The sequence below is a fragment of the Miscanthus floridulus genome, chromosome 9, assembly GCF_019320115.1.
Source record: "Miscanthus floridulus cultivar M001 chromosome 9, ASM1932011v1, whole genome shotgun sequence".
Taxonomy (NCBI): Eukaryota; Viridiplantae; Streptophyta; class Magnoliopsida; order Poales; family Poaceae; genus Miscanthus; species Miscanthus floridulus.
In genome coordinates this window covers 129,124,320-129,137,615 of record NC_089588.1, presented here as the reverse complement: position 1 = coordinate 129,137,615, position 13,296 = coordinate 129,124,320, and positions in this window count along the sequence as shown.

Sequence of the window (13,296 nt, the reverse complement as noted above, 5' to 3'; positions counted from 1 at the left end):
CAATGGTAAGACTCACTCCCTTATAGATGTGGGTGCATTTTAGGTCTCCTAACGATGAACTGGTGATGATAGGCTTTTCACATGGGGTTACAGGCAGGTCATGCTCTTGTGCAAACTTGGATGATATGTATGAACAAGTTACTCCAGAGTCGAATAGAACTGATGCAGTGTTGCCATTAACTAAAAACATACCATACACCACGTCAGGGGCAGCTTGTGCTTCCTCGGCGTCTAGATGGTTGAGACGTCCATGAGTAGCAGATCCCTTGAGCTAAGACTTCTGAGTAGCTTAGTTCTGAGGGCACTCAGTAGCTTTGTGACCGAGTTGGCCACAAGCAAAGCAGGTGAAAGGCGTACCGCCTGTAGGGGTTGGCGTGGGTGCCTTCTAGTTTCCAGTGCTTGGTGCGGAGCGGTTCTCTGCTGGGCATTCATTCACTGAGCGGGGATGGTTGAAACGGTCCTGAGTGTTGCGGTCCTGCGCATAACGGTCCCGGGTGTAACGATCCTGAGCAGGGCGGGAGTATTTGGCGTTGTAGCCTCCACTACCCCTACTCAAACCAGGGTTGTCATCCCTGTTGTGGCGAGAGTGCTCCTTGGAGGGTGCATCTCTGTGGAACCTCTTGCGATCACGTCCACGGAAGGACTCCTCAGGCTTACGCTTCCTCTCCCTATACTCTTCTCCAGCTTCAGCACGGTCCTTCTCAATCTGGATGCAGCGATCCACCAGAGCACACAATGTGTTACTCTCAATACCACCAAACTTCAGCTTGATGTGCAGGTTAAGTCCCTTGCGGTAATAGTATAGCTTCTCTTTCTCTGAGTTCACAACATAGGGAGGCACATAGCACAGAAGGTTAGTGAAATGGGTAGTGTACTCAGTCACCCTATCCTTTCCCATCTTGATGTTGCGGAACTCCTCGGCTTTGGCCTCCATGATACCCTTGGGAATGTGTTACTCAGTGAATGCTTCAACAAACTCATCCCATGAGATGTGGGTAGGGTCCTCATGGGAATCACTGAAACTATCCCACCAGGCGCGTGCTGCACCCGTGAGCTGGTGTGTGGCTGCTCCAACACACTCATCATTAGTGAAAGTAGTGAGCTCAAGCTTCTTCTCCATCTCCTTGAGCCAGTCATCGGCTACAAGCGAGTCAGGGTCGGTGCCATCATAGGTAGGTGGCCTTAGCTTCATAAATCCTTCTAGCTTCCTTTTGAAGTCATTCTGCTAACCTCCCTGGTGACGGTTCGCTCCTTCAACAAGAGCTGTAAGAAGCTGGGTCTGTTGTGCCATCACTTCTGCCAGGTTCGGTGGTGGTGGTGGTGGAATGTTCTCCTCAGGCGGCGGAGTATTCTCTAGGTGGAAGGGTATCCCTCCACGTCCACGTCCATGGCCATGGCCACGGCCACAGTTGTTGCCACCACATTCCCCATTTGGTTCAACTGGTTTAGGGGTGGGCGCACGTCCACGGTTCATTAGGCGATTAGATCGGTGGTTCGGCATCTGCAACACAGATCATAGAGAATTTAGTGCTTGTGCCAAAAGTGCTTATAATTCAATATGATTACATGATTTTTGACGATTTAAAGAAAAACATTTACACTATCCAACACTCATTACAATGAAGCAATAAGATCCATAAGATGCAATAAGATACAAAACATTCATTACATGGGTTTTATTACATAGCATCATCTCCAGTAGCTACACTTAAAGATGTGCGAGAATCGTACTATGCATAATGTCTCATAATACATCTCATAAGGGGTACATCATGGGGTACAACTTATGGAAGCTACTGACATGACTCATGACCACGCAGGGTCATTCTACTCTAACTCGTATACCGCAGCTGGGATACGACTGTTCTCGATCTCGATCTCCTCATCAGACTTGTGAAGTCGGGACACGTACTTCAAGGCCTCGGTGAGCTCCTTAGTAGGCTTGGCTCCTGGTAGGGTAGGATAGGCGTCTAGGTTGAGGCGAGTCGGGGCTAACTCAAACTCCTCTACCCTAGGCTTCATCTTGCTGCGAATCTCCTTGGGTAGCTGATCCCACATACCCTTCATCTCCCTGAGGCGCTTCCTATCGGACTTCTGCCAGGCCTATCGAGCCCTCTCACACTTGTCCTATAGGTACTCGTTCTACCTGAGTGCCTCGATCAGGTGACCCTAGTTGCGAATGGCCTTCTTTCTGAACTCTTCTAGATCTTGAGTCATGGTCTTGTTTCGAGACTGGATCTTCAGCATGTCAATCCCCTTGGATCTCTCTCTGTCTCCTCTACGGTTGAACTCAGCCTTCTTGTCGTCCAACTCTCTCTGCAACTCCAAGACCTTACTATTGAGGTAGCAGTTCCTATTGCCTAGGTCGGCGGCTTTATCCTATAAGTTGTCGACCTCGGCTCTGTGGATTTCTTCACGGCGGTTGAGCTCGTCCTGCAGCTTGGCAACTGTCTCAAGTAGACTAGCTCGCTCCTGTGCTCTAGCTAGGTCATGTACCTATCCTGCTCCAGCAAGTGGATAGCTGAGACGCGAAGGCATCTGTCCTCCTCGGCAAGGATAACTCTGCCGGCTTCAAAACTCTGCTCACTAGGGGTAAGGCTGAGGTCAAGGGCCTAGGGAAGTAGATGGAACTCTGTCGTCTTCAGGTGCTTGTAGTGGTCCCTCATCACTCTACAAAGTGCCTTGTGTGAGATAGCTCGCAGTCCCTCCTCGACGGTATCCTCTATAGTCAACTTGGTGAAAGCTGGGACAGAAGGTAAGGTAGTGCTAGCTGGGAACTCAACTGAGGTGACAATTGGTCCTTCGATTCCTCCTTCCTGAGCTAGCTTCCCGGTGCAAGTGACCTTGACAAGCTCGTTGGGGACACCTAACGTGACGAGAACTCGGCAGAGGGTCTGTGCAAAACCCCTGAGCTCACGTAGGTCAAAGGTAAGCTTGGTGTGGTCCAGAGGTAGCGGTCCTAGAGGTGGCCAGTCGACGTTCATTGCCATCTACATGTTTCAAGGGGATAGGTGTTAGCAGGTCAATAAATAGATAAGCCTTGCATAAAAGTAAATGCAGGGTCGGTATATAATCGAAAGAAGGGTTGTCCACATCCTATTCTATCATCCATTTCTGAGGGTTTTGTCCAATGGTCAAGTATGGCTCTGATACCACCTGAAACAACCCCAATTTCCATGAAGGGAAATCCACAGAGTTGAAGTGTAATAAGACCATGGTAGATCATATTACCCAAATTCCAGTCGAATATCACATCCATACAACAATAATATCAGAGTACAAATAGTGCGGAATTATATAAATTATTACATCGCCGCATTGGCGGAATCAAAAGTAGCATTCATTCAGAATAGCTTGATGATAAGATCGTCAAACTCGAGCGTAGGCACGAACCCCTCAACCGTCAAACTCCTCAGAGCTATACTCCTCAGTAGAACCTGTATGCCAAAATTTATCAGTACGGTTTGTACTGGCCACTCCCAACCCTATGAGCAATGCTTTGTGGAGATTGGATGCAACTTGGATATAGTCAAAAGGAACCTATAAGGCTGGGGTTTCCCATGTATTTTAGCATATCAAGTATATAACAGTATAGTCAAGTTTTAACACCATTCCCACACCTATTCCACCCATTCCCATTCCAGAGCCAGGTTTCGATCCTAGGATCGATATACCACCATCTCCACACCATCACCATACCATAACCATACCATCGCTTAGTCGATAGGCCAACTCCCTCTCGGCACTGTCTCAAGGCCCGTAGCCCCTAGCTACGACCGAATACTCACTCACAGGGGGAGAAAAGGAGGACTCATCTCACTATCTAGTTTAAGCGAAACCCAGGAAAGGTCCATAGCCGACAAGTTGGCACATGTATCGATCGATCAACCATACACTCTGCAGAGGTTTTACATAATCACAAGATCCGCCTTCCTCGCTGACCATCGTCAACTGAGCTGATATCGGCCGCTTGCTAGCCTAGGATAATGCCACTCTACCATTTAGCCCTGGTACACCCCAAGTCTAATCTGGGGTGGCTAAAACTGTGAGTCATGAGCTAGGTCCACAAGGTCTCCATGAAGTCTCGGAAGGGTGTGGGGGAAATCCTCCACGCCCCGTACCTCCTTACACTATCCGCTATCAACCTAGCAGTAGTGGCAATATCCTACCAAGTAGTCCGGCCATCCCGCACCATATAGGGCGAGTGGTACGTAAGGCTTCCCGGTGAATCTAAGTACTAGTAAGTCCTTAGGGGTGACCAAGCTAGAATGTCTTCATCAGGGTTTCCATTTATCGTGCCACCACAGCACCTCCATCCTGGGCTCCGCCCATCACAGGTTCACACCTAGGACCACCTCATATACCATTTACCCACCACAGGTATCCATTCCAAGGGTGCCCAGGTAGCACCACATGGCATGACTTGCCCCAGGCTCGTTGTATACTCCAACTTGGTTGACAAAACCCTCACCCTCCACACACCCAAGTCACACACGCAGCACTCTCCCCGTAGTCCAGAATACGCCACGCATTAATGTAGTATAAGCGTAGTAGAAGTACAAGCAAATAAAATATAGCAGTAAGCGTGTGTCTAACCTAATAGCAGGGTATGTAGGGGTAAGGTTGCATCAAGGTAAAGGCCATCAAGAAAGCATACTACCATGCAAGTCCTATCATAGTATGATTATAACAGTAAAGTAAAGCAATAGTAGTTCTACATTAGCCATGCGTAATAGGTGCTATGAGATTGGGTGAGATGTGGCACCTTCAGTGTAGTTGTCTTCGTACTCCTCACAGTACTCATGATCCTTGTCCGTCAGGTTCTCCTCCGAGTCTGCAAATGATCGTATTATAGTCACGTTAGCGACGTCTATAGAATAGCACATAGAAGCAATGACAATTCAAAAGAGCCAAATGCACTCAAACATGGGTTCATTGCGTAGAGCTTGATTTTAGATGAATTTTGGTTCTAGTTTCGTATTTTTCTAAGGTCATATGAATTAGTTATGAATTTCCGAAGTTTAAATCATTTCTAAAAATGGAAAAGGCTGAATTAATCCTGGGCTGACATGTGTCACGCTGTGGTTGGTCCACGTGGCTTGCTGACGTCCGCATGACGTCAGCATGATGTTGGCATCACGGTTCCAAGCTGATAGGTGGGGCCCAGCTGATGTCAGCATGACATCATCAACGTCATCCACACCAACAGGTGGGGCCAGAGACCATTGGGTCACTCACAGGTGGGCCCGGTCAAAGTCAACGGCAAGTCAATGGTCAATGGTCTTCGGTCAGGGTCACTGATGTGTGGGTCCAGGGCTGCTGACGTCAGCAGCTGATGTCATCGTGACGTCAGCATGACGTCACCTCGGCTGTGTTACTACTGACATGTGGGTCCCGCGTGACGTCATTACGACGCTAGCATGACGTCATCGTCTAACATGGGGGTCCAGCAACACTGTGTTGCTGACCTGTGGGGCCAGGTCAATGGTCAACATTGACCAGTCAACGGTCAATACGGGACGGGTCCGAACTAGGCCGGTTGGGCTTCAGGTTGGGCCGGTCTAGGCTGGGCCGGGCCGAACACGTGGCACACTATGACGCTGCCACGTCACGGCCGTGGGCTCTTATTGGGCTTCGTCCACAGCGTGGCTCACATCGTGTGGCTCACGGTGGACCAGCGCTCATGGTCCATGGACTTATGGCAGGGCGCATGGTGGACCAAGTCCACCGTCTCTTCTCCTTGGCTTGGCTCACATGCACCGAGCTCACGCATGGGTGGTCAGCGAGGGGGTGTTCCCCTATTTTCTTCCACGGCGGTGCTCCTATCGGCGGTGAGTGCTCAGTGAGCCTCCGTTGCAGTGCTGGTGTCCGATTGGGGAGGGGGAAAGCTTCCCCAGGCCACGACGATCATGATCCTGAGGTCTAAGTGGTGGTCGAGGTCCTCCAGTGCATTGGCCATGGCAGCCGGTGGCTCGGCAGTGCTCGCCGGTGGCGAGGCCACGCACGCAGGCCCTCCAGTGGCTAGTGCTGGGCAGATGAGGCTTCTACGGCTTCGTGTGGACGTAGCGAGGGCGTCCCGAGCTCGAGGTGGGGTTTCGGTTTCCTGGTGGCCGGTGGGGGCTCTAGCGGCCATGGCGACATGGTGACGACGGCGATGCGCACGGTTGATCAAGGGGGCTCCCGCGGGGTGGTCACGGCATGGTCACGGGGTGTGCATGGGTGCATGTGTTCCTAGTGGCCGGAGACAAGGCGCTGGCTTACGCACTCTAGGTGTGGAGCGCCATGGCCGACGGTGAGGTTCGGCGGCAGAGAGAGACCAGAAGGGGGGGCTCACCGTGGGTGGCGTGGAAGAATGGATGGTGGTGCCGTGTCGATTCGAGGCCATGTAGCTCCGATAGCCGTGCAGTGCCGTGCCGAACCGCATCGGTGATGTAGACGACGGCGTCGCTCTTGGCTCCAGCGGTCTCCTCCCCCACAGCGGCTTCGGCGTTTCCCCCTCTTCTTCCTCTTCTCCCTCTTGGCTTGGGTGGGCTGTGGACGGCCACCAAGGTGGCAGCGAGGTGGTGGGACGAGCACTAGGGCTCCGGGGCTAGGGCTTTTATAGCCGAGCTCGGCCATGGAGCCCGGCATTCGGTGGCTAGAGATTGAGGGGAATCGGAGGCGTGCATCCCATCCGACGGCCGTGCGTGGTTGTGTGGGTGCGGCGCAAGGGGGGCAAGGCCATGCCCCGGGCGTGACCCCCTGGCCCGCCCTGCCATTGCTGTCGGGGTTCTGTCGGAGGGGAGAATCAGTGTGGGCGTGGAGAAGAAGCACAGTAGGGCTGACATGCGGGGTCCAGCAGCAGCGGCAGCAAGCGAAGGCGGGGAGCACGCGGGTGTTGCTGGGCCACAAGCTGGGCCGCGCGCGCTGGGGGCGGCTGCGATGGTGCTAGCTGGGCTGGCTAGCTTGGGCCGAGCGGCTGGCTGCGAGGCCCACTTCTTCTTTTCTTTTTTCTATTTTCAATTCTCTTCCATTTGTTTGAATTCAAATTTGGTTTTGGTTTTTGAATTCAAAAATTGGTGCACCAAATTCATTAGAGTTTTAGATATGTGACCCACAACATTCTTATATATATATTAGGAATTTATTTAGCCATTTTGTATAACAAAAGTAAGTGTAACAAATCCTTATTCTTTGATTTGATTTGATGGTTTATTACTTTTAAAGGAGTTGTTAGGCATTACATAAAACAAATGAAGATCCAACTCACAATTTGAGTTAACAATGTATGCAACCCTTTATTTGTTAGAAATTAAAAAGCATAATCAGCAAATGTCATGCTATGCTTATGTGATGACTTGGGTTGGGGTTATGCCTAATGCAGCCCTCAGGTTGGCTTTCTATACATGACACTCATCACTATATGGGAGTTCCAAGAAAAATTTTTGTAGTTGGTATTTTTGGTGTATGGATTTTTGGGTTGTTACATTGATGCTCTACATCCTCCTCCTCAAGTGGTTGATAGAAAAAATTCACCCCTACTACAAGCACATCCATAAGATCTCATCATAGGGAGTCCTTCAAAGGGTGTAATGACTCGCTCTCAAAAACTCGCTTCATTTATTGAACATCACTCATTTGTTTCTTGCATTGAGCCTAAGAATGTAGAAGAAGCTCTTCAAGATCCGGATTGCATAAATGCCATGCATGAAGAATTGAATTACTTCACCCACAATGAAGTTTGGACACTTGAAGAGCGACCACAGGATGAAAGAGTCATTGAAACAAAGTGGGTGTTCCGCAATAAGCAAGATGATCAAGGCATCATTGTGAGGAACAAGGCAAGGCTAGTTGCAAAGGGGTTCTCTCAAGTTGAAGGGTTGGATTTTAAAGAGACATTTGCATTGGTTGCAAGACTTGAAGCCATTCGTATCCTTCTTGCATATGCATCTCATCATGAAATGAAATTATATCAAATGGATGTTAAAAAGTGCATTTTTAATTGTCTTCATAAATGAACTAGTATATGTCGATCAATCTCCTGGGTTCGAAGACCCTAGATATCCTAATCATGTTTATAGGTTGTCTAAGGCACTATATGGGATAAAGCAAGCCCCAAGAGCTTGGTATGAATGCCTTCGGAATTTCTTCATTGAGAAGGGCTTCACCATTGAAAATGTTGACACCACACTATTCAGCAAGAAGCTTGATAGAGAGATCTTCATTTGTCAAGTATATGTTGATGATATCATATTTGGCACATCAAATGAAGACTATTGCAAAGAGTTTGGTGAATTGATGTCGAAGGAGTTCGAGATGTCTATGATTGGAGAGCTTACATTCTTTCTTGGTTTTCAAGCCAAGCAAATGAGAGAAGGGATCTTCATCTCTCAAGAAAAATATACCAAGGATCTTCTCAAGAAGTTTAAAATGGATGAATGTAAGCCAATCAAGACACTAATGCAATCTAATGGACATCTTAACCTAGATGAGGGAGGTAAATCGGTTGATCAAACTCTCTACCGTTCTATGATTGGTAGCTTGTTATACTTGACCGCATCTAGTCCTGACATCATGTTTAGTGTGTGTATGTGTGCTAGATTTTAAGCAAATCCTAAGGTGGCTCACATGGTTGCCGTTAAAAGAATCCTAAGGTACCTTAAGCACACACCAAGCATTGGTCTTTGGTATCTCAAAGGAGCTAGATTCCATCTAGTTAGCTATTCTAATTCGGATTATGCCGGTTGCAAAATTGATAGAAAAAGCACATCTGGAGGGTGCCATTTGCTTGGTAGATAACTAGTGTCTTGGACTTCTAAGAACCAAAATAGTGTGGCCTTGTCCACCGCTGAGGCAGAGTACATTGCCACGAGTGCTTGTTGTGCACAAATCCTTTACATGAAGAAACTCTTCTAGACTATGGTGTAGTTCTAGAAAAGGTACCACTTTTGTGTGACAATGAGAGCACGGTAAAACTTGCTAATATCCCGGTTCAACACTCTCGCACCAAGAACATAGATATCCGGCATCACTTTCTTAGAGATCATGTTGCTAAAAATGATATATCACTAGAAGGTGTAAGGACTGAGGATCAATTAGCAGATATCTTCACAAAACCACTAGATGAGGCTATATTTTATTGGTTGAGCAATGAGCTCAATGTGCTTGACCTAAGTAACTTCACTAAAAATGAGCTTGTGTTGTCCCTTGCATTGCATTGTAATATAAAACATGTTTAATTTTTAGTAAAGCACTTAGGGCTTGTCTAACATGGTTAAGAGAACCGCCGAAAAGCGTGTGAAAAAGCTTAACCTTGGATCAAACTTGGCAAGCTACTAGATTTTCCTTCAAGTATTGCATTGCATATGCATGTGTGTTATTTTGTTGTTTCTTTTTGGTTATTTTTTGAGCATCCGCTATGTTCATCAACAAATAGGGAGAGCATTTGATGCTCCTATTGGTTATAAACCCTACCACATGTTGCTCCTCGACTCTAGTGTTGCCTATTTTTTTAGAAAGAACTATAGCTGAAGGTAAATTATTTTGAAAAAACTTGAGGGTTTGAGAGAGGTCTCTCATATCTGTCCCAATTAGTGTTTGTTTTGGTCTTACCAAAGTTGGGACTGGATTGGGACAAAGCGTCACGGAGAAAGAAGGAGGAATTGTTGTGGAACATGGACCGGACTCACAACTTGGCGCATCCGGTCACTCTGCCTGCTGCATCCGGCCATTCGATGTTCAAGTGAACTGATGCGTGAACAATACTTCATCCACGTCCGGTCTGCACTTTGATGCTACGTCTGGTCATTAAGTGCTGCTCCTCGGAAAATGACCGGACTCGGCGGTGCTTCCGGTCGCATGAGATCGGACGCGTCTGGTCATGGTGAGAGCATTTCTGAACCTCTCTATAACTGATCGGACACAAAAGATGTAGCGTCCGGTCATATGCAAAAGCGCTCTGGTCACAACAGTGCTCGCGTGATCTATTTTGAATCTCTGACTATCATGTGGGGTACACACGGACTTTTCCCTCCAAATCAAATCACGCCCGCACCACCGCCGCCGCTGCGCCTTCCCTCGCCGTGCCAGCGACGCCGCCACTGCTGTCGTCGCGGCTTCCCTCACCGCTCTAGTGCGGCCGCTGCTGTGCCTTCCCTCACCGCACCAGCGATGCCGCCACCGGGCCTTCCCTCACTACGCTCGCACCACCACCAGCATCGCACCTTCCCTCACCATGCCTACGCCGCCGCTACCGCCGTGCCTTCCTTGCCGTCGTGCCTGTGCTGCCGCTCATAGTGTGCGCCGCCACCGCCGGAGATTTCTTCTTCTCTGCCAGCATCGACTCCCTCGGCTCCAGCGAACCTCACTTTCTAGGAACTTTACCTTGATTGTGTTGAGCCCTGATGTGCTCAGTTGTCTCCTTTTCAGAGGGATTTGTCAGGTAGCAAGCATTCCTTTCTTAACTAATTGCTTGCTTCAATAGGTAGTTGCTTCTCTCTAGAGTATATAATGCGTATATACATTCCTAGTGACATTGCTTGGCTATGGATAGTGACAGACAACTTAGGGCCAAGCCCATAAGTATGGATTGAGGCCAAGCCTCACCAATGTTAGCTGATAGTGGTTCTTTTTGCTAGTGGTTGTCTCGTCAGAGGGCAGTTGATTTGATAGTTGGTCTTTTCAGTGGTGATTATATTTAGCGAGTGTCAGTATGGCTCAATACAAGAACATAGGGGGTGATCCTGGCGATGATGAGAGCCATCCACCTCGTTTGATAGAGCAGGAGAAGGGGAAGGGGCCAAAGAAGATAATTACAAAGAAGAAACGCAAGCGTGGTGACATAGAGGCTGAGAGAGCAGCAGTAGTGGCTGTCGCCATAGAGCATGCTGAGAGAGGTGGCAGAGGTAGTGGTATTCGCATTGGTGATCATTTGTCACCAGCTTAGAGGGCCACAGTCGAGGAGTTTGAGGATAGGCATGGTAGTCCATGTGGTACTATCATGCTTGGAGGTCAGCGTATCCCTCTGGAGGATGCACCAAAGGGCACTCATGTAGAGGAGATTGAGCCCCAGGACGAGACTGAGCAGCATCAGGATGAGGCCGAGTAGCAGCAGGAGTAGCCACTATGATGCTAAGGTCATGCTAGTGTTTAGGTGACACCCATGCCAGAGAGGCAGAGGCATGGCTCTTGGCCACCTCCTAGACCACGAGGCCCGCCGCCAATAGAGCATTTGAACTTGAGGGCTGACATAGCTCGGTAGGTGCAGCAGCTACGCTTTATGGAGGTTGAGCAGTGGTTCCTACCTTAGCATGGCGAGAGAGCTTCAGAGGGCTTCTACACTATGCTCCAGGAAGATTTCTATGATGCATATCTAAATAGTGGGTTAGCTTTCAGATCTCAGAGGGTGTGCCATTTAGATGCTATAGTGGCCGCTGGAGGAGAGCAGGTTTGTCCCCACCTCACTTATCTGCCTGGCTTGGTAGACCTTTTGAGGTGGATCGACATGTATGTTGTTGGTTGGGTTAGAGAGTTCTACACTTCTTTGTGGATTGACCCCAGTCATAGGTTCATTCACTTCACCTTCAGAGGATGTGACCGCATGCTATACAACAATAGAGTCAAAGAGATACTACAGATTCTAGAGTCAGCCAACTAGATTGACCAAATTTGCTATGGATAGACTCAGCCACCGAGACGTCATCACAGCGGCATAGTGCCACCCACCGACCTTGTTAGGGCCTATTTTTAGAGCCATTATGGGGACCTTGCTTCCAAGAGGTGGTTACCGTGAGGGTTTGACTCGCATTCAACTTTGGCTAGTCCACCACCTGATCTCTCAGACACCGTTTGATATTTTGGACTTACTACTTTTAGAGATGGAGGATACACTTACAGAGGGATTCAAGGGCCACCATCAGGTACCATATGCCCATTGGATCTGCTTTCCTATACTCAAGGCCTGTTGACATATACCCCCTCATGTAGTGTCTAAGTTGACTAGCACTACTACTGAGTTCCCCGAGTACGACATGCGCCAGCTGATGGGTTCCATTACTGAGAGTAGGACACCAATGCCAAGCAATCATCAGAGACTAGAGGCGCTAGAGACTACAGCAGAGCATGACAAGGCCATCAAGGCTATTGCCGAGACCGAGCTCAAGTAGAGCAGCCACCGTAGACAGACCCTGCTCTAATAGCGATACTTGACAGGATGCAGTAGGAGCAGACTCTCCAGGCACAGGCCACAGCTACCACTCTCGCTTAGCTACAGACCTGTCAGGATCAGTTCTAGCAGCAATAGTAGGCCATGCAGCAGCAGTAGATTGTCATTCAGCAGCAGCTTCTTGGGTTCATGCAGCATGTCTTTTCTGGTACAGGGATTGCTCCTCACCAGCCCATGTTGCAGCTCGGTCAGCCTACTACTACTACCCAGTGACTCCAGCTATATAGCCCAGTGGGTTTCATAGTCAGGGATAGCTAGCTGCATAGTTTGCCTCACCTACCAAGCAGATGTCTTAGTGGTTTGCTTCACCAGGGATAGAGCAGGCTTAGCACTTCACTCCTATAGTCACGGTCTTCACTCCTACTCAGTCCATGTCAGTGCTAGTGATGGACACCCTTGTCTCCAGGAGTCTAGGTGCTACTTTCAGTGATCTCATAGGATAGCCTACACCACCTGAGTTCAGAGCTCATGCTCCTACCATAGTCGCTCTCGTCATAGGGACTACTGAGAGGATACCGTCCTCTGTTGCTTCGTCCGAGCTGCCTTTGATAGTCACCTCCATCCTTGAGGTTTCAGCAACAGCGGTAGTCGAGGCTACACTTCCTACAGTGCCACCTTCTGAGCCATAGGGTCAGGCTACTACTTTAGCTTCTACTTCACAGCTAGCCGACCTTGTTACTAAGACCACAGAGCAGACCCCGACCGCTTCACCTCCACCTCCAGTGATCGAGGGTCCGACCGCTCAGAGTTTCGGGTCCAAGGATGATGTAGCTCAATTTTAGATTGCTCACCATACCTTAGTGCCCGACTCGTCTGCTGCTACCCTACTGTCCAATCCTTAGGTTTTGGTGTTCGATGCCAAAGGGGAAGAGGGAGCGAGTATGTTAGATTTCGGGGGAGCGTGTGAGATGGACTCGTTCTTTTGTGTGTGATACTTCATGCATTCATGTTTACTCTCATGCATTATGTTATATGTGATATATGTGTGAGACTTACGTGACATGTGTGCTCGCTACCTTATATGTCATGTCACTTGATTATGCTCATTTGCTTTGCTTCCGCGTTTTACTCCTATACAAATGAGCTTTACTTTG